The sequence below is a fragment of the Pinus tabuliformis genome, chromosome 4_1 (genome assembly GCF_031772625.1).
Source record: "Pinus tabuliformis cultivar Carrire ecotype Pingquan chromosome 4_1, CPIR1, whole genome shotgun sequence".
Lineage (NCBI taxonomy): Eukaryota > Viridiplantae > Streptophyta > Pinopsida > Pinales > Pinaceae > Pinus > Pinus tabuliformis.
Window position 1 is genome coordinate 539,295,892 of NC_142303.1, and position 23,818 is coordinate 539,319,709.

The 23,818-nt window shown below is 34.0% G+C and overlaps 1 pseudogene; it reads left to right on the top strand.

The window, feature by feature from the left end:
• The window catches only part of LOC149176967 (dnaJ protein homolog ANJ1 pseudogene), a 39,707-nt pseudogene extending 20,916 nt beyond the window's left edge, over nt 1-18,791 (top strand).
• Nucleotides 18,792-23,818: the final 5,027 nt, after the last annotated feature.

Here is a 23,818-nt window from a genome sequence, read left to right on the forward strand (position 1 = left end):
GGTAAAAACGGTCCTGTGAGTTTATTCCTCCACTTTTTCCACTTCAAATGCATCGAGATGGATGAAAAACAATATAATGATCCAATTCGAATCATCAAGTAACACTAGTAACATAAGCTAAGTTCCCCTTAAGCATCTTACAATGTAAATCCACGAGACTAATTTATAACTATTAGGGTTTGAAATGGATGAAGGAAAAAATTTTAGATTAGGATTCAAGGGAGATATGGGTTAATAAAAAGGCTATGGTTGGCCTAAACAGTCTCAAAATAGTTCTCTTGAACACACCAAATCATGAAAATACTAAAGGTTTCTATAAACTAAGGTTTTAAAGTAGCAAAATATATCAAAATAATAATTTATAATATAAACAAATTTAGCTATGAAAATTGTGAATAAGCTATGTGAAATAAAGGAAGTTTAAATTAGAGAGGACACTATAGATAAAGTTGTAAAAATATTTGATGGTTAAAAAAGGTATATGACATCAAATGAGACCTTGAAATGAAACCTAAAACCAACTAAAAAATTCATGAAAAAATTCATTTTTTTCTTATCTAAGGCACTTTTACATAATATATAACCCTAGGAGATACATCAATGAGCTATGAAATGTTGAAAATATAATATCTTATAGTAATTTAATCTAAATTTACCATCAAATGAAATGAAAAATTTGTTTATATTTAAAGTGACTGCCATGAGAGAGATGGACTAGTGCCCTCTCATTCTACTGTGTATGAAGTCTAGGATACAATAAATTATACAGTTTCCTTGGAGTGATACTAAATCAAAAAACTTGAAAAAATAAAATTACTTACCCTAGGATTTGATATTTAGGTTCTCAATTTTCCAGATGATTAAGGGAAAGAAAATCATTTATCTATCTGTCAATTCATTGAAGGAAGGGTTTAGCTCAATAAGGGATAGTGAAACAAACATGAAATAAAGTAACTTAGCACAAGAACATTCATCCTGTGATACATAATACCAATATAAAAAAAATATAACTTACTTCACCATGCAACATCCAAGATCGGCTATAAGCATCCATGAAAAGTGTCGCATCACATACAATTCCACCCAGGAGAAGTTACTCAACTAGGCCTCCATATTGCACAAGAGAGAGAAATTTATAATAAATAGAATGCATCATCCAAGTGTGATAATGAATCTAAGAGACAAATATATCCCCTATTTATACTATGGTAACCAATCAATTTATCCCTCATTTAGGCTAAAAGCCCTTAAAAATGTAAATTCCATGATACAAAATGGATAGATCATTAATATGACCCCCAAGGATAGCCAAAATAATGAAATAACATGACAATATTCTTTAGATAGCTCACATGTGTGAGAAAGGTATCCTCCAAATGGTAACATCATATCCAACATCATGTCTCTTCATGAGAATGTGAAAAATATGAATCAAAATGTGTGTCTCATTTCGGAAGTCAGATATCTCTGTCTCCAAAAGGGTGCATCATCATCAAAATAAGCATGTCAAGCCACAATGTCACCTTCCCAAAGGCTTATGTAAAGTACACGAGTGATGCCATCAAGCTATTGTATGACATCATCATAGTAGAAGGTGCAATACCCCCTCGAAAGGGGTCCCAAGTCATCATATTTGTTAATCATCATCCTAAACCAACCCTTTCAAATAATAGTTGCAAGTGATAGGTGATATCGCCAATGTATTACTTTACAAAAGTGTCAACCTTATACTAGCTTGTGTAAATCGATTATCCATGAATGCCTCTATAGGTTTTGTTCCTATCTACCCCCATTGTGAAAATTTGAAGGAACAAGAAAATGGGAGTGCAAAGGAAGAAAAAATGAATAAGGATAATGCTAAAAAAAGGAGTGATGTATAGAAGGGCTAGTATCCTGAGCAATTTCAAATCATTACTATGAATGATGCATTTGTTTGAACCAAAAACATAATTGAAAGAAATGATAATGTTATGAATTATTACAATAAGCCACACTAAAATGACATCGCATAATTTTCTTTTAATAGTGAGAATAATGTCATTAGAATAAATAATACAAGACACCTCAAGTCATAATTGCAAATATTTCCTGCAAGATAATGATGGAAACATGACACCTAAATCTGAATGTATAGTGGATAGGGTTAATCTGAATCATAGGTATTATGGTACCAATAAGCATAATATTAGATTGATGAGGTAAATGAAGCATGGGGTGACATGAAAAAGAAGATAATAGAACAGACAATTACACATTGTTACTTATTCTTGTGGCCTTAATAGCCAAAAATATTTTTAGAATGTCCATACCTCATACTTACTTATAGTGAGTCACCTATTGATATCTATTTGTCGTAGTGAATATGTAGGAATTAGAACTAACAGTAGAATGAGTACTGATGTAGATATTGTAAGTTCTAATAATGGAAGAATTTGCATTTGTCCTGAGTTTGTAATTCTTGAGAAAAAGTTGATGCTGAAATTCCATGTTCCTTTAAAAGTTTGTAAAAGAAGCACTTATAAAATACTAGAGTTGATGTGTTAAACAAATTTAAACAAAATTGAATAGAATAAAAATGAATTGAAAATGAGATAGATTTGTCTCATCAACCACTCCCCCATGCATAAGGATTTTCATGTTCTTGTGCAAACAAGGCGAAGCATTGAAGACATAATGATTTTTGGTGCATTTGAAGCCATAAGAGAACTTTGGAATTATAGAAGGTTAAGAAATATTCCTTCACCAAATTTGTCTTTCGACCATATTCACCAAATTTATGAAAAGAAGTAAGGAGTTTTGCTAAGATTTATGCTATGCAAATATTGCAATTGGTGTGGAAAACGTTTCCACATTCTTAACTAAACTACTATTCTACTGGTGTTTTCAATTATAATGAGTCTAAAAAACCTAAATAAGACTCAAACACTATCCTATGGATATTTATCGAGCCCAAGATGGTTGATGCACACCCATATTTTCAATTTTAACAAGTCTAAACAACTTAAAGAAGACTCTAGGAGGGTTCCTTTTTCGTAAATAATCTTCAAACACAAAATAAAGGGATAAAAATATGCTTTGTAGATGCCCTTCTCATAGTTTAATGAGAATAAGAAGGGATAAAGTAAGCTCAACTTTTTATTATATTTATTTTCAAACTAAAATTAAAAGAAAAAAGAAGGCTCAAAGATAGGGAGATTACTATCCTTCTTACCATCTCCATCTCATTTTGCTGAAACATATCCCTACTTTTTGAAAGAACGTAGTGGATATAGTGCCACCAAAAATATGTTGATTATGTCTATAGGTGGTCCCTTCTTCTTACTAAAATTCTTACTAAAATAATGTTTCTAGAATATACAACATTTACTGAAATTTATTCACTATGATACCCTACTTGTGGAAAAATAAAATCTCCTCTCAAGTCTAGGAATATTTCGATTGTAACCATGTGCATAACAGGTGTAAAAATTCATTCATACTTAGGTTTAGAATATAGTATTAAATGCATACAAGAGTATAAACAATATGGAGAGAGTGTTAGGCCCCTATACTACTAGTGTAACCCCTTATTGTTATTATTACAACCCACTTATTATATTGATGTACCCATGTAGTGCCCATATTGTTACTATTGTGCCCCATAGAAGCCCACTATTGTTATTATTGTGCCCTTACATTATTATTGTTATGTCAGCTCTGATTATGTTATGACCCCTTAGACTCCTATATATAGAAAGGAAGTCTTTTCATTTCTATCATACAAGAATTTTTCATTTATATAATGTAAAGGAGGTTGCCCCCTCGAAGAGGCTGAATTCTATGGTGTTGATCTATCTTTTCTATCTTTTTCTTGAGTTGGTTCCATAACATTTGGTATCAGAGCTTTCGATTCTAGGGTTTCGCTGCTCCAAACAGGTCATCGTAGAATTTTCGCTAGAACGTTTTTTCTGTGATGTTTCAGAAGTTAAAAAAAAAAACCCATTTGAGAATAAATCAGGCTCAATCTCGGGTCCAAATTTCAGAGCTTTTCGTGATATATTTACGGAGATATGATCTAAGAAAGTTGGTATTTTTGAAGACTCCTAAATTAAATTCCAAATAGGTGACTTGGGGAAATCGTCATAACTTTCTCTCTGAGCATCAGATTGAAATTTTGTAAGAAGGTAAAGAAAGAGGACAGACTTCAGTTTCTTGTATATATTTTTCAGTGCCAAAGGTCAAAACAGTGACACGTGGCACTTCATACAAGTTTTCTCTTCTGGAAAGGTCTATAATCAAGTCATCTTGGTAGATTGTGCATAACTCTTTCTTGGAGAATCCAATTTGGATCAGACTGGTGGCATTAGAAAGAGGACACAAAGGGCTACTACAGATTGCAATTTCAGAACTTAAAGAACCGAAAGTACACAGTTACAGTTGTGTCAAGATCGAGCTCCTAAAATAAAAAAAAAAGCAAGATAAGGAAGTTTGATGGCAAGGATCCGGTAAATTTGATACTTCAGATGGAGCAATATTTTGATCTACATGGTGTATCACTATTACAAAAGGTATGTATTGCATCTTCATATTTAGAACGGGATCAATTTTTATGGTATGAAGGGCTTTGTTGTCATAAACAACTTGTTACGTGGTCATTTTTCATGGAGGAAATGATAGCACATTATGAGGATACAAAGAGCAACACCTTCTTTAGAGCAACACCACAGCAATTGGAAAGAGTAAAAGGGCTTTGTGACATAGTGGAAAGCAAAATTATGGAAACCAGGAAGCATACCCCTCACAACTATAAAGATGGAAGTGTTGTTTCTCCTAGCCTTCCACAACCTACAAGGGTTACACCACAACAATTAGAAGAAAGAAGAGAAAAAGGGCTTTGTTACAATTGTGATAGCAAATGCACTAAAGGTCATAAGTGTGCTGAGAAGAAATTATTTTACACAGAATATGAAGATGAGGAAGAAAAGGATCAAGAAACATCAAAAGAAGAAGATATACGCCAGGACCCCACCCTAGAGAAAGAAGAAATGAATCAAACCATATCTTGTAAAGCATTGGCAAGAATTACCACTCCTCAAACTCTCAAGATAGAAGGACATATCAAGAAGAAAAAGGTGCAAGAAGTGAAAGATCACATCGAGAAAGAAGAAATGAATCCAACCATATCTTGTAATTCATTGGTTGAAATTACCACTCCTCAAACTATCAAGATAGAAGGACATATCAAGAAGAAAAATGTTCAAGAAGTGAAAGATCACATCGAGCATCAAGAAATGAATCTAACCATATCTTGTAAAGGATTGGAAGAAATTACCACTCCTCAAACTCTAGAGATAGAAGGACATATCAAGAAGAAAAAGGTTCAAGCAGTGAAAGATCACATCGAGCATCAACAACAAGTTTTCCAACTTTTAAAGGATAACGCCACTTCGGTGCAAAATCAAATGAAACAACAGGTAGTTCAACATCGTATTGAAAAATGTTTTGATGTAGCTGATTGGGTATTTTTACTGCTACATCTCAAGCAAGCTATTTATGGGAAGGAAATGTTGGCAATACTACATGCACTTAAAAAATGACGACCTTACCGAATGGGAAGGCTCTTCAAGGATGAGGATGTGGAAGCATTGTTTTGTGCTATTTCTATTATCCAACCATATTGGATAAATGAAGCAAGGTATGAATGGAAGAAGGACAAAGAAGTATGGCCACTTATTCAAAAGTTGCAGAATATCCCAATATTGCCAGAAATTGAAGAGGAAGGAAAAATCATATTGGAACCTGGAGCAGTCACAGAAACAAGAACCTGACAGCTACGAAATCGATCAATTTTAGAGTATCTCATCAAGTGGAACAACTTACCCGCTGAAGATTCCACATGGGAGGACAAGAATTTTATACAGGAGCATCAAGAACTACTCAAGCGTTGAGGACAACGCTTTTTGAAGGAGAGGGGCATGTTAGGCACCTATACTATTAGTGTAACCCCTTATTGTTATTAGTAAAACCCACTTATTATATTGGTGTACCCATGTAGTGCCCATATTGTTACTATTGTGCCCCATAGAAGCCCACTATTGTTATTATTATGCCCTTACATTATTATTGTTATGTCGGCTCTGATTATGTTATGACCCCTTAGACTCCTATATATAGAAAGGAGGTATTTTCATTTGTATCATACAAGAATTGTTCATTAATTTAATGTAAAGGAGGTTTCCCCCTCGAAGACGCTGAATTCTAAGGTGTTGATCTATCTTTTCTATCTTTTTCTTGAGCTAGTTTCATAACAGAGAGAGAGAGAGAGAGAGAGAGAGATGTAGGAGGGATGAATACAAGGGGAGAGTGAGAGAGATAAAAAAAAGAGGGATATAGGAGGAAGACATAGAGATGGGGGTTCTTTTATAAGTGGAGTGAGAGATAGGGATATAATTAGGAGACATAGGGGAAGAAAGAGAGACAAAGAGATATGGAGAGGAAAAAAAGGAGGGTGAGGGGTGAAGGCAGGGAGAGAGAGATAGGGTAGACAAAGGAGGGAGGGAGGGAGAGGTAGGGAGAGAGAAAGGAAGATAGAGGGAAAAATAGACAGGGGTTAGAGGGAGAGAGAGGGAAAACAAGAGAGGAGGGAGAGAGAGGGATGCAAGAAGGAGACATACAATGGGGGAAGAGAGAGGGAGAGATAGAAAAAGAGAGGGATATAGGAGGGAGACATATGAGGGAGGCGGAAGAAAGGTAGGTGAGCAAATTGGGGAATGGGAAGAGATACAAAAAGAGGGAGACATCAGGGGAGAGATAAGGGAGAGGGATGGGGGGGGAGAGAGATGGGAAAGAGAGAGAGAGAGAGAGAGGGTGTAGGGAAAGGGAGAGAGAGATAGAAATATGGATAGGAAAATGGGGAGAGATAAAAAGTGTAAGAGGGATGGGAGATTAGGGAGAGAGACAGAGGGGGTAGGGGAAGAGGGAGAGAGGGGGGACAAAGAGAGTTCTGACATATGGTGAGAGATGGAGAAAAAAAGGGAGAGAGAGACGGGAATATAAGGGGGTTTAGAGTGAGAGAAAGAGATTGTATTGCGGAGATGAAAAGATAGAGAGAGAGAAAGGGAGATAAAGGGGAAAAAATGTGGGTTAGATAGTGTTTGCATTAGAGATAAAGGGAAATAGGGGGAGAGGGAGAAAGCAAGAGAGAGGGTGCAAGAGAGAGAGCCAAGAATGTAGGAGGGGCAAATATATATATCTATATATATATATATATATATATATATATATATATATATATATATATATATATATATATATATATATATATACATATATATATATATATATATATATACATATACACACACACACACACACACACACACACACACACACACACACACACACACACACACATATATATATATATATTTGTTTGTTCGTGTGTGTGTGTTGAGAGAGAGAGAGAGAGAGAGATAGAGAAATATGGTGAAATATGGAGAAGAAAATGCATGTGCCAACGTTAATAACACATATTCGTTATTCATTTCGAAAAATAAATTTTGAGAACACATTTTTGAATTATGTGGTGGGTGAGGTGGTATCTTTGGCTTTAGATTCTTATTGACAAACCTCTTGGTTTGGTCTACATAAACCAAAATGCATTCATTTTTACAACATCCTAACTTCAACCATGGTTTTGTACATGCTATACCTGTTCATTACTAGTGAAACTACACATATTTATACAAATATGTGTGTGGATTCTAAGTATACTTTTCTTTTGAGATATTTTTTTTTGGACTTATATAGAATTTATAAAAAAAAAATAGGTTTTTTATTTCCACTATAACATTTGATTGGTTGACCTATTTTAAAATTGGAAAAAAACCTTACTAGTAAAAAAAATATGAATATATTAATTCCCCCATTGTGGGCTCTAATGGTCAACCTCATCATTTCAAAGATTCACTATGTTTATTAAATTTAAAAAATATTCAGTCAACTTTAAAAATTATGGAAAAGTAATTCTTTGCAAGGACCCTTTGTTATTTACAACTATTCAAATTTGTTTCAAGAAATTCCATCACCTACATACCAAACCTAAAACCCAACATGAACATACCCATTATGTTTTAGACAAAAAATGAAATACCAATATTGGAAAAACACAACTCTTTTATTTATACCAATTTCTCATAAATAAAAGTTAATATTTAGGAAGACAATTTGATTGTTTCTGTCTTTTACAAGATGGATTAAAAAAACTGTACCTTTGTTGTAGGGCCTCGTAGGCCTATACAAGTCATACATAATAGACTGAGTACATATGAGTTACAAAGGGTAAATGTAAATTGATTGATTGGTCAAAGCAGGAACAACCTCTCCCATCACATCTCTTATGTATAAATACATATAAAGGCTAATACAAAATTAGTTAGAATCCCTTCCCAAAACTACATTCTTCTCATGTGTATTGTGTATGTTCTTGTTGTTCATCATGTATTCCATTTTTATGTGTTGTAAAAGCTCTGAGCCTTAAACCCTAGTTCTATTGCTATTGGTACTGAATCCAAGACTGTAGCATATTAAATAAACATAGTGTGTACCTACATGAAGAAAGAAATGAAGAGGATAATCTGCGAGAGAAAATTTGGAAGTGAAAATCTATTCAAGAAGATGTTAGAGAAAGTTGTTGCATGGAAATTTGATTATGTATGCTATTAAAATAAGTAAACCATCTCTCATGATTTTTTTCCCAAAGATGATGTGCATGAAAGAGCTTGATTATTGATGGATGTTATTGATTGAAGAAAAGTATGCATATCACCTAAGAAAAATTATAAGAAAACTCTCTCTTTATTTTTGCATATAAGTCTTTATTCCTGTTGAGCATGACCACAACTATCGAAGCTTAAGTTTGAAGAGGAACACCTACATTTCCAAATTAATTTGTATCTACTACCAGGAAAATCCACTGGAAAAATAAAAAAGGAATAATTACTATGTGGTTCACACCACAAGATTCTACTACTCAATAAATTCAATGTTGTGTGAAGATTACGGAGAATTGATAATTTATGGATATACATTACGGGTCCTTGAGACTGTAGTATCTATGAGTTGTGGTTGAATATCAATTGGTATCTACTCCATTTGGTTAGCCCTCTACTCTTGACCAAATTAGAACCATTGCAATTTCTTCTCCCAAAGAAAGAATTGTTGCCGTATATTCTTCCACGTGATTTTACCATATTCTGGTTGGCTCGTGCATTATATATTTCAGGAGATTAAAAAATTTAATTAACATATATGTTAGAATGATGTGATTAACAATATCCTTAATGTTCAATATGAGACGAGACTGGAATTGTTGTCATTAGTTTTCTCAAATGTTTGAATTTTTTAAGGTTGAGGATTGTTGTACTTTCTGAGTTGATATTAGGAATGGATATGTTGAATTGCATATTGGTGGACTTATCCATGTTGATTTCAAATTTTATTATGAAAACCTAGGTTGCTAGTTATCTACACCAAAGTAACTAGGTAACATGTATCTCTACATCTATCGAAAATAAGAAGTTTATAAAGTTTACCAGCACTTGTTGGTTTTAATGTAACGACCAACCTCTTCACTTACTCTGGATGCTACAGGAATGCTTCTTACTCTAGATGAATCTAAGATGGAGTTTTGAGTGTGAGGGCTTGTTACTTCGGATAAATAGGTATGGGATTCTTGATGAGACTAAGGGAAATATTGACTATGTCTTGGCCTAGACAATTAAGAATTTCATTGAGTGATGATTTCAAAACCTGGTGTTTATGTCTAGGATGGTTAAGTCAATTCACCATCATTAGGGGAATTTTTAGGTCTAAAATGGGCCTCCTAAGAAAAATTTACAACCAAAATAATATTTATAAGAATAAATAGGATTCAAGATGATGATGTTAGCCCTGGGGGATGATTCACCATCTTTGGAGTAAAAAACTAAAAATATTAAAAAATAATAAAATAATAAAACTACTTTTTCAACTTATCTCTCTAAGGTTCCACTAAAATTTTGAGCACGAGTACTCGTTGGATGCAAAAACTATTTCCTCATCCAAGGAGTACCCATGTTGCATACTTTTGATGGACCCCGTTACATGAAAAATGAGAAATACATGAAAAAAATTATTGCAATCACATTTTTTCATGTATTTCTCATTTTTCATGTAGCAGGGTCAATCAAAAGTATGCAATATGGGTTCTCCTTGGATGAGGAATCAAATTTTGCACCCAACAAGTGTTTTCTCTCGAGTTTTGAGTAAACCCATATGAAGATAAGTTGAAAATATGAGTTGAAAAATTAGTTTTTTCTTTTTGTCCTCTAAAATTTGATGATGTAATCCAATCTTATTTTATTATTTCCACTATTATTTTATAGTTTCCTTAGGAGGCCCATTTTATACCTCAAAATTACCCTAATGTTCTTGTTCTTGTCAGCAAATTTCACATTAGGGTTGGTTGCCATGTGTTGAATATTTCATCTTTGATAGTTGGAGTTGACTCAGAAAAGCATATTGTCTTTTCTCTAACAAGTCCTCTTGGAGGGGTCCAACCTAGATGAGTGAAGAGGAAGAACATGAAGGCACCCTCAAAAGAAGGAGATGAAAAGGATGACAATTGAGTATAAGCAATATCACTTGCACACTGTAGATTGAAAATAACGGTAGGAATTTATAGTGTGTTTATAGTTGTTGGCCCAAACTTGTCTAGTAGAAATGAGTGCTTTGGGCTGACTATAAACTAGCATATCTTTGGTATGCATTGCACTGCAATCTTGTTATGATCCATTACATTTGTTACAAAAGAGATTAAGTGGAACATCGAAGTTTTATTATTGTCATTAAGGAATTATATTTATTTTTAATCCTTTAAAACAAATAAAAGAAGTTCTTTTACGTAATATATCAAATGAAAATTTCGTACATCTTAAAAAAATATCAACAATAGAAGAAGTTACAAATATCACAACCAAATTAATAACAATAGAAAACATATGCCAACAACAAAGAATTTAAAATGAGCAGAAACAATTGTTTGACAAAAATAATTACAACTCGTGAGGAGTAAAATAATGTAGACAAGAACTAGACTAAAAAAACTTAACATATACATAAATCACCAAATATACAAGATGATGACAACATAAAATTGAATTGATTGAGGCCCCTTGGTATGAAATTTGTATAATAGTTCTTGGGCTGTGACAGTGATAAAGAGTAGGTGGGTTAATGTTGGAGGCTTCACTACTTTTTATGCAAGAATGAAGAACTCCTAGGAGTGATAGTCATGTGTTGGAGTCATCTATGGAGATGGAAGAGAGGGCCCCATATTAGGGAGGAGCTACCTGGTGGTTCCTAGTTGGATTAGTAGCCTACATAATAGAGAGATTGTAGAGAATGTGAAGAGATGAGATCTACAATAAGTAATCATCTAGCATGTAGAAGCCATAGTGCAGCTTGTATACGTGCATCTTCCTATCCAACTGGTGGCTATTGTGGCTAAGTTTCCTATGCATATTGGTATGCATGGTTGATGTACAGTAAGGATACTTCTATAAAAAATAGAGGTCCAATACATTGGTGCACCCTTGCTCAAGATGAGCAAGGAATTTAAGGTGGGGGAGATGTTGTAAGGGCTTCTTAGGCCAATGTAAGTCATCATACAAAATAGACTAAGTAGATATGAGTTAAAAATTATACATGTAAATTGAATGATTGGTTAAAGCAAATACAACCACTCTAGCCACATCTCTTATGTACAAATAGATATCAAGACTAATCCAAACTTGATTGCAGTTCCTTCCTAAAATTGTATTCTTCTTTTGTGTATTGTGTATGTTATTTCTATTCATCATGTAGTCTATTCTTGAATGTTATGAAGGCTCTACCTTCAACATACCTCCAACAATTATTTTTAGTGATCATATTCTTGTTTTTCTAGATTTCCATTGTAACTAACATGTTATAATTGAGTCGCATTATCTTGCACCAGCCCTAAATAAGGGATTCTTCTCCTATTTCTTGACATGTTTCTTCTTCATAATTTTCAAATGTGTCTTCACCATATTCAAAAGGAAACTCTTCTTAGAAATATTCCCCATCAACTACTTCATTTTCTTCAATGGTTGTTTCTTCCTTTTCTATTCTAGTAAGTAAAGTGTGAAAGGCATCTTTATCCTCTAAAAAATTCAAGCAGTAACTTTTGATAAAATAATCAATGATTTTTTGTATGGAAGCTACGCTCCTCAAATCATGATATTTTACCCGATCCTTTAATTTGTAAATATAGATATGTTAATTAATATAAGCCTCACATATGCATGGACCACCATATTCTTCCTTGGGAGCTTTAAGAATGTCATACCACTAGGGATTGCTGAAGATATCTTACCATCAAATTTTAGACAATTATCAAGAAATTATTTATAAATTTTAGTTGGATACATAGGGACTCATTGGATATCAAAAGCCTTGAATATATTCTAAAAATCCTATGGGGCCATTCTTTATCCATATAATCTTTACATTAGAAAATTGTCGAGTCACCACTTAAGTACACCTAAATGATTTGAGTTGTTCCCATCAAATGAAATTTGAAGAATAGACTTTAGATTTTGAGGATAAGGACTCAACTCCTCTAATTAAATTGTGACAAAAATATTATAACAAAATATAACAACCTATTGTAAATCCTCACTAGGTGATCTGGGCAATGTGCAACATTGAGGAGTGCCACCACTATCATCTTAATAATTAATCCCATATACTTAGTGAAGGATATTATCCAACAAAAGGGATACCTCCATGGTATGGTTTAGGTATCAAGTCACACAAGGAACTTAAGCTAAGTGTCCCCTAAGGATCCTACAATGTAAATCAACTAGATAAAAGTATAACACTTAGGGTTTGAGGTAGATGAAGGAGAAAATTTTAGATTAGGGTTCAAGGAAGCTATGGGTCAATATAAAGGCTATAGTTGGTGTAACGAGTCTCAAAATAGGTTTCTCAAAAACACCAAATCATGAAAATACTTAAGGTTTCCATAAACCAAGGTTTTACAGAAACAAAATATATCAAAACAAAAATCTGTAATAGCAACAAATTTAATTGTGAAAAATATGAATAAGCTATGTGATATAAAGGCTAACTCACATAGGAACCTAGAAATACAACTATTGTTCTTTTTTTTTTAATGGTTAATATCGTAAATGAAATCAAATAAAACCTTGACGTCAACCATATAAAATAACTAAAAAATGTAGGAAAAGCTTCACTTTTCCTTCTCTAATGTAATTTTACACAATATCTAACATTTTGGAAAAACATCAATGAACCGTTAGAAATTGAACATAAAATACTTTGTTGTAATTCAACTTTATTTTACCATCAAATAGAAATATATATATACACAAGAGAGATGGACTAATGCCTTCTGAATCTAAGGCATATGAGTCTAGGATACAAACAATTCTAGGGTTTCCTTGGAGTGATACTAAATCCAAATGAGTTGGCAAATATAAAATAGTTTACCCTAGCGTTGGGGATTTAGGTTCTTAATTTTTGTTATTATTAAGGGAAAGAAAAAAACTACTATTTTTCTTCAAATACTTGAAATAAGGGTTTATCTCAATAAGCGACAATGAAGCAAATACCAAATAAATTAACATAGCACAAAAACATTCATCCATGGTACATAACACCAAGATAAATAAAATAACTTCAACATGCCACATCGAAGGTCCGCCATGAGAATCCATGAAAAGAGATCACATCACTTACAATTCCACCCAAAATAATTCACTAAACTAGGCCTCCATACTACAGAAGAGAGATGAATTACTAATAAAGAGAATGTAACATCCAAGTGTGGCAATGAATATAACAGACAAATAACTCCCCTATTTATATCAGGGTAACCAAGCAATTTATCCCTAATTTAGGATAAAGCCCATAACTAAGTGAAATCCATGATACATAGTGGATAGGTCATCGACATAACCCCTAAAGATAGCCAGAATAATGAAATAACAAGATAAGTCTCAAATATCCCACATGTGTGAGAAATATACCCTCCAAATGGTGACATCATCTCCAAAGCCATGCCTCTTCAAAACAAGGTGCAAAATATGACTCAAAATTCATGTCTCATATTAGAAGTCATGTATCTCCATCTCCCAAAAGGTGTCTCATTACTAAAATAGACCTCTAAAGCCCCAATTTCACCTTCGAAAAGGAATACATCATCATGATATGTATCACATGGGTGATTTCATTGAGCTAGGGTATGACATCATAATAGTAGAAGGTGCAACACCCCCTCTAAAGGTGTCCTAAAAAATCATCATCATCAATCATCCTATAGAGAGGAAGAACTTTCATCAATAAGGTGAAATGCTATTCTATAGATGCCTTATCATCTCATGGTACACTTATTCTAAAAGCAACATCTAAGCCTAGAAATATTGTCCAAGATGATAAGGCTACGGAAGGGTCATTTAGGGAATCTTCGCTGAACCTGGAAGAATCATCTAGCACATACTAAAGAAATTAACTGAGATCAAAATTATGGTACAAGAACCATAAGAGCATGAAGGTATCACCTTGAAATGCCTTACTAGCTTATCAATGTATAAATGTTACTCATACTTAGGTATGGAGGCCAAATTATTATCACATGACCCTATTAGGTGCTTTGAACCCTAAGGGAGGAACATCTCCTAGGCTAGCCCTTTCAAATGATAGACGAAAGTGATAGGTGATATGGCCGAGGTTTTACTTCACAAACATGTCATAGTCTTATACTAGGTTGTGTAAAATATCATCCATGAGCACTTCTATATAGGGAATGCTCAACTTCTTGAGTTACCTTCCCTCTCCTCTATTTTTCCAAGGCCCCTTATTTTCCTTTTTCTTTATTGGTTTGGATTATTCAACGAGATTCATTGAGTATCATGTAGTAATGATAAATTCCCCCATTAAGGATAGATGATTTATCACTTCAATGGGGTTGGGATGTTCTTTGAGTGTTCATTTTACTTTAATAGGCATGCTATGCAAGGATAATATTTAGTACAATTGGTTATATAAGAGGGGGTATAGATTAAGCTATAGTGAGCTTTTTATTTCTTTACATCCCTCACCATTCTTTTTCATTTGGATATTTGTCTTATGATTTTTATTTTCTTATAGTTGCATCAACCCAAGGTATTTCCAACACCTTCTTCTCAGGAGACAAGGCCATCAGGGAACCTATATAAGCAATTGATAACAACCAATAAAAAGATGGGATAACATAATAAGGGATTTGATGACAAATGTTAAGTATGACAATCATGAAATGCAAACACCATGAGCCTACTATTTTTGCCTCTCCTAGATGGTGGAAGAAAGACCTTAAAGGAGACACTAAAATAGGAGCACATGATGATCACAAATGTGAAATAAGAGAAAAGTTATATAACCAAAGTGGTGTATAATCCAATTTCAATTCATAATCCATACTAGAATGCCTTTAAACATTAATGAAAGAACTTTCATGCAAGAATAGTTCATGTACCTCACAATGGATAAGTGCACCTTCATCAACTGAATATGATAGATAAATGAATGAACTAATTGAAGAATGGGTGAGAGGAATCTAAGGTTGGCTATCTACAGATCATAGTAGGGGATTATTGCTAGCAAGTTGCATCATAGTAAAAAAACATTCTCCTAGGGAACCCATGTATGTGGATGGGTATCAATGTACAAGAAAACATATATTGAAGTGAAAAAACAAGTAAAAGTTTTTTTGTATAATATTTTGACTCTTCTATATTTTTTAAATTATTTCTTATCCTTCATCAATTAATTTTTTATCCTTTATACTTTAATGCATCTTAAAATCTTTGAAATGTTATCCTCTCCCACCCAGCTTTAGAAGAAATTTTAGTTTAGATGGAAAAAGGGATTGTGTACAACAAATATGCCCATTTGGTTTTAAGTTTGTTTTTTAAATGTTCATACAAGTCTTGAATCTAAATTGTACACATAGATTTTCCCATTTAATGTTTATATTTTTGGATTGAATTCTACACATATTTCTCTACTATTCTAATCAATATTTTTTTCCTTATATTTATTATTTTATCCATATACAAATGACAATTCTTCACATACTTATGATCTCTCACACTTATAAAGAACACTTCCACATACTTGTCATCTCACATACATACCTACATACATATATAACATGATCCTATAATTATTAATATATACATTGATAAATAAGTTGTAACAATCCTTTTGGTATTGTAGGATTTAATTATTTTATTGTTCTTCGTACATGAGTATTTAAATAGTTAATGAAAATCAAATTTATATACTGAATAATTTCATATTCTACAATTTTCTTTTAAATAAGATAAAAAGAAATTGCTTATGAGTAAAAAATTAAGTTTCGACTAAGAGTACTATATAGTCTCCTAAATCAAATTAAGGCTAGATGTTATTAAAAAAATTATTATTCTACTAAAAATAGCTTTAACAATGACCACAAGAGATACTAGATCTCTTGACTTTCTTATTTATACTATCTAAGCTAAAATCACTACCATGTGTTAAAGTAACACTTAAAATTGGTTATAAATAAATTAACAACTCAAAACATGATTTTCCTTGGATGAACCTATATTTTCATTAAAAGTCTATCTCAAATAAATTAGAACTTCAAAATATAATTTACCTTAAACATAGATATGAGTCAACCCACATTTAATATTACATTTATTATAATGATCCACAATTATGATTAACTTTACAACATTAAAAATAAAATAAACATTATAAAATAGATTTGATCAAATCTTATATAATTACTAATTTCAAGTAATAAAAAAATATTAATGAGTTGTTATGGAGAATGGATGGTTCTCTTATATAATTAGTAATATTATAAAAAAATAGGTTATTTTTGAATGATTTTCTTTTAATTTGTTTGATAAAGAATGACATATTTTCAAGTAATAGAAAATAATAGGTTGTTTTCATTTATATTAATGAATTATAAGTAAGTCATTTTTTATATAGGATGCGGAGTATTAAAATTGGTTAAGAATTAGTTTTTTTTTTATGTAAGGAAATAAGTTAGGGAGACATATGACAAGAATGAAACATGCTCTCTTAGAGACTATTAGTAAGAGTGAACCTTGCTCTCTTAAAGACCACTAACACATAAATACATATGGCTTAATTTTTCTAAATTGAATAATGCCAACCTACATTTGTAAATAACAGCTAAAATTAGTTATCCCTATTGTTATTGTTAATTTGATAACTAAGTTAACAGCTAATACTAATTAATTTGATAACTAAATTAACAACTAATATTAGTTGTCCCTCACAACTAAATTATAATAAAATCTCTCACTATTCAAACTATTATTTCCCAATTGAATTTCATTATAAAACTATAATATTGACGACATTGTACCATTCACAAGAAAGTATAATTCCTTATAATGGTTCTCCACTGGTTCTGCACGTGGCCGTACGTGGGGAAACAATCGCAAACGACGAGGAAAAAAAATTTGGAACTCAAGCGAATATGCAGCGAGAGTAATAATTAGCACCCAAGTAATGATGAGATGAAGGCATCCAGAAGCATATAACGGCTATAGTCAAATCACAAGCATAGAACAACTGCAGCAAGGGTTTATTTGATTTGAGTATGAAATCTGTTGAATTTGGGTTTGCGAGCGAACGACTATGACATCAAAAGTTGTTTCTCTTAGTGAACGAATGTCGATATTACTGCCATTTGCATATGTTTTGGACATGTAATTATTGCAACTTGAACATGACAACTAACATTCTATCATGACTTTGTTGAGATTCTACATTGGCTTTATATTTCTATTGCAGGATGAACGCGTCAATTCTCACTTATGCTTTCTGTGAGAATTTTTTCAACGCTTTGTTTAGGTAAGTGTGAATTGTTGACACCTAATCTTCATGATTGGGAATTTTATGTAACTAAATAAATTGGGAAGGTGAATAGTCATCGGGAGGTGAACTGAACAATCACTCCCTATTGTATATAAAAATGGGTTACCTATGGAATAATACACCAATTAGTTTTTCTGCCTTTGGAGAGTTACTGCCTGGTCTGACATGGTATAAGAGCCAGCTCCTTGTTTTAGCTATTATGCTCCTCGTAACTCCTTTGTCCTGACCTCTGCCTCTGCCTCTGCTATATTCCCTTATGTTCTAAAATAATCTGCCTTTGCCACTGTGCTTTGTCCATAATACTTGTCTCTGACCTGCATAGGCCTGACGTTGCACACTTATTCTCATCAGAGAAACTGCAAGAGAAGAAAGTGGTGTTGTCGCGCTTTCTTTATCACTGTGGCGATGGATGATTGAGCATTGAATGCCCACGCTGCGCTTTGTTGTCGGAGAAATTGCACAACAAGAAATTGGCGTTGCCGCGGGAAAAGGGAGATGATCTTGTTGTTGAGCATACCTTATTATTGAGGGAGGCACTGTGTGGGTTCCAATTTGTATTAACCCATCTGGATGGTAGGCAAATGCTTATCAAATCAAGTGCAACTGAAGTTGTCAAGCCAGGTCAGTTCAAGGTTATTGAAGATGAAGGAATGCCAGTTTACCATCGGCCTTCTATGAAAGGTAATTTGTACATTCATTTCTTTGTAGATTTTCTAGATTCCTTTACTCTTGAGAAGCGGAAGGCGCTGGAAGCAGTCTTGCCTCAGACGAAGCAGTGAGAACACCTCATCAAAATAAAATCAATGTTTTTTTTGTGAGAAAAACTGTTTTAAAATATACATATTTATCTGGTCAACCATGCTATGTTGTCTGCAATCTTGTTCTCTCTTCCCTTCTTCGTGGTGCTTTCAAACAAATGCTGCTATTTTCAAATAAGTGTTGCTGCTGTGGCTCAGTGGTGTAGAACTGTACTGGTTTAAGGTTGGTGGAATGATGCTGCTGTTTTCAAATAAGTGCTGCCTGCGCGTTTTTTAAATTACTGCTGCGAAACTCTCATAAGTTTTGAACGTGGTTTTGAATGCTGCTGACATATATTTTGAATTTTTCAAATAAATACGCTTGCTGCTTATTTCAAATAAGTTCGAATGGTATTCTTGTCATGCCTGAATTGTATACGATCAAAAGGTGTGGTGAATGGTTTGAAGACATTTTGAATAGTTCGAATTTCAAATAAGTTTTGTGCACTGGCCTCCATAACGTGGTTTAATGCTTTGCTGAAGTTGACCGCTGTAAATTACAGTTCAAAGAATGCGCATGACCATGATATTTATAGGTGAAGTTTTATGAGATTTATATAAGATTTATAAGGTGAAATTTTATGGGGGTTATATGATGGACTTATATGAAACTTATATGAAATTTATGTAAGGTGAATTTATACAATGATGGATTTATAGGGGTCACATTGTGGATTTGAAATCTTTTGAGTTTCCCTTTTGAGTACAACTTCATTGTATATCAGTAGAAAGTTTTTTATCAGCAGAAGTTTTTTTTATCAGCAAAAGTTTTTTTTTATCAGCATAAGTATTTTTTTATAGAATGCATTTAATCATCTCTATGGTAGGAATAGTTCTCACTGGCAAGGAGAACTATCCTGAATGGTCCCGAATGATAAAACACACCCTCATCTTCAATGAGTTGTGGAAAGGAGTGTGTGTCGGAAAAGGAGACAATGACCCATTACAGCCTACATCAGACAAAGAGCTCATCATTTGGGATAACAAGAACAACAAAGCATATGCATTAATCGCAGCATCTGTAAATGAAGAAGTAAGTCGCCATATTTCATCATATTCAACTGCCTTTGAAGCTTTACAAAAGCTCAAATAACTCTATGACTCACATTCTGCACTTGAAGTTGTTCAGCTCATGATTAAACTCTTCACTCTTGAACTGAAAAATAATGATCCTCTTGCTCTTGCATCTGATGTAAAATCCATAATGCATGATATCAAATCCACTAAGGTTGAGTTGGATATCCCTCTTATTGCTTTTCTAAAGGCACTCTATCCTACTTACTCCAATTATCTTGAGTCTTTACAAGCAAATGGAAATCTTAAAGATATAACCTTTGACTCTCTTGTGAAAAAGTTTGCTGAAAGAGAGAAAGCCTTTGGAAAGAAGACAATCCTTGAATCTTCTGAAGACACTGTTTGCCTTGCTCATAAAGAAAAGCATCCTGCTCAAGATTCTACAAGAGGAAGAGGTGGACGAAGAGGAAGAGGAAGATACTTCAGAGGCAGTCGGGCAGACATTCTCAAGGAGAAAAAGCAGATCTGCATTGCATTCGCTGCAAACGAAATGGATCACATGATGCTTCTACATGCAAGCTACCATGGGACAAAATTTAGCAAAAACGAAACCAGCAGAAAGGTAAAACTGATGATACAGACAAAGGTAAAGCACCTGAATCTTCTCACTATATTGAGGCACAATGTAACATTGGAGTAAATGAAGATTTGTTTAATGCTTCACTTGCTTCTTCAAAAAATGATTGGTTGCTTGATTCAGGAGCAACCTGTCATATGACTCATAGGAAAGATTTTTTTGAAGATTTCACTGACAATGTTGATGGAGCAGTATACTTTGCATATCAGTCAAAAATCAAGCCATCAGGGCTTGGCACAATCAGGCTTAAACTGCCTGGTCTTCCAGACTTTCTTCTGGATCATGTTCTATATCTCCCACAGCTCAAGAGAAACTTGCTGTCCTTGGTCCACATCCACCAGCAAGGTCACTCCATTCATATGTTTGATGGCAAGCTTGAGGTAAGAAAAGCATCTGACCACTCACTTGTCATGAGGGGAATAGAAGAAGAAAGGCTTCTCAAACTGCAAGGAACCTCTGCTCATGCACAACATTTCTCATATATTTCTCATCATGAAGAAGGTACACTTCCATTAAGTTTATTATGGCATGCTAGATTTCGACATTTAAACTATGACAGTCTCCGCTTATTGAAGAAAAATGGTGTTGCTGGTTTGCCTACAATTCCTAGGAAACATAAGCAATGTGATGCTTGCATTCTAGGAAAGCATAGCAAACAGTCTTTTCATGATTCACATTCAAGAGCACATAGGAAGCTTGAACTCATTCATTCAGATTTATGTGGTCCAATGCATGTTCCTTCTGCAAATGGAAATAAATATATCATGACATTTATTGATGATTACACCAGAATGTGTTGGGTTTATTTATTGAAGAACAAATCTGATGCTTTTCAAACATTCAAGAATTTTCATAAATGGATTGAAAATGATGCACAATCTCATATTGGGTCTATTCGCATTGATAATAGAAAAGAATATACATCAAATGAATTTGAAAACTATCTTCACCAACATGGGATCAAACATCAAACAACTGTGCCTTGTAATCCCCAACAGAATGGTGTAGCTGAAAGAATGAATAGAACAATCTTTAATATGGTATGATCCATGCTTTTCTTCAAAAATGTAAAGATAATCTTTTGGGCTGATGCTGTTGTATGTGTTGCATATATAAAGAATAGATGTCCATCTAATGCTATAAGAAACAAGACTCCTTATGAATTGTGGTATGGACATGTTCCTTTGATAAAACATCTCAGTATCTTTGGTTCCACCTGTTATGCTTTGATACCAAAGGTACATAGAAATAAACTCGGTGCTAGAAGTCGTAAGTGTATCTTCTTGGGGTATTCAAACACCTCTAAAGCATACCGCCTCTATGACAAAGTAAATGAAAAGTTTGTTGTATCTAGAGATGTCATTTTTCTTGAATCATCCAAATCTGACAATGTTGTTGAGCGGCAACTTGATCGTTTGGATAGATTCGCAAAAACGAAATCATTTCAAGAATTTGATAATCAGATTCCACATCTTGAAGGGGGGATTCTTATACTAGATCAACATGTGGAATCTTCTTTTGAAGAACAATCTCCCCTGCATGAAACTCCAACAACGAATGATGCTTTAAGTGATGTAATTGATAGAATTGGGAGACTCAATCTTGATTCAGTCCCAACTCAATCAACAGAGCAGCCTGGACCATCTCAGAAAGGTCCCCCAAAATGGCTGACAAGGACACTTGAAAGTGTTCATCCTGATGAAATTGGAAAAACAGGAACTAGAAATTCAAACCGACAAAATGGAGGTGATGTAGATGACTCTAATTCACCTGTTGATATGGATGTTACTTATGATTGTGAATTGAACTTGTCTACAGATTTTGAACCAACTTCCTTCAAAGAAGCTGCTTCTCATGATGAATGGAAAGAAGCGATGCAAAAGGAGTATGATGCTCTCATAAAGAATGGCACTTGGAAGCTGGTTGATCCTCCATTTGGAACCAACCAATTGGCTGCAAGTGGGTCTACAAGAACAAGTACAAAGCTGATGGCTCACTTGACAAGCACAAAGCTAGGCTTGTGGCAAAAGGTTTTGCACAAAAGGAAGGGGTCGGTTATGAGGAAAATTTTGCCCCCACAGCAAAATGGGCCACCATCCGGACACTCTTTGCACTAGCAGCTCAAAACGGTTGGAAAGTCCATCAAATGGATGTAAAAACTGCCTTCTTGAATGGAGATCTAAAAGAGAATGTTTTTATGTCCCAGCCCGAAGTATTTGCTATGAAAGGACATGAACATAAAGTATTGAAACTTTTGAAATCCTTGTATGGCCTCAAACAAGCACCACGAGCCTGGTATGAAAAACTAACTGAGCATCTTCTGAAATTCAACTTCAATCATTTTGATCTTGATGATGCAACTTTATTTGTCAAGAAAGTTGGCAAAACAGTTGTGTATCTTGTGGTATATGTAGATGATCTTTTAATGACAGGGAACAATGAAAGCTACCTTGCATCCATAAAGAAGGAATTGGGGAAAAGTTTTGAAATGACTGATTTGGGCTATGTTCATTACTATCTTGGCATTGAAGTAACCCAACATCCAAAATCCATATTTCTTTCTCAAAAGAAATACATTGGAGATTTGTTAAACAGATTTGGCATGACAGAGTGCAAACCTCTTTCTACTCCAATGGAACAAAACTTAAAGCTCACATCTATTGAAGGAAAGGAATTTGAGGATGCAACAAAGTCTAGATAGCTTGTAGGAAGTCTCATCTACCTCACTACTATCAGACCAGACATTTCATTTAATGTTGGAATCCTCTCCAGGTTCATGCAAAACCCTTGTGAGGGACATTGGTCTGCTGCAAAAAGAGTTCTAAGGTACTTGAAGGGAACTGAAGACCTTGGAATCAAGTATACATAGGTGGACGACTTCAGCTTGATTGGATACTCTGATTCAGACTTCGATGGAGACAAAGAAACTGGGGTATCTACCTCAGGATATGCTATGAGTCTTGGATCAAGAGCTGTCTCTTGGAGATCACACAAATAATCAGTTCCAGCGGATTCCACAACAGAAGCAGAATAAGAGGCAGCAACTGAAGCAATGAAAGAAATTGTGTGGCTCGGGAAAATTCTTGAAGATTTGCAGGTAAAACAAGTATAATCAACTCCACTCATGATTGATAACACCTCTACAATAAAACTGGCCAAGAACCCAAAGTTCCATGATCGAAAAAAGCATATCAATACTAAATATCATCTGATTCGACATCATGTTGAGGCCAAAACGATCCATCTCCGTCATTGTTCCACAAATGAGCAAATCGCAGACATTTTCACCAAAGCACTTGGAAAGGAAAAGCTTGAACGATTTAGAATGATGCTTGGACTCACAACATCCCTTCAGATA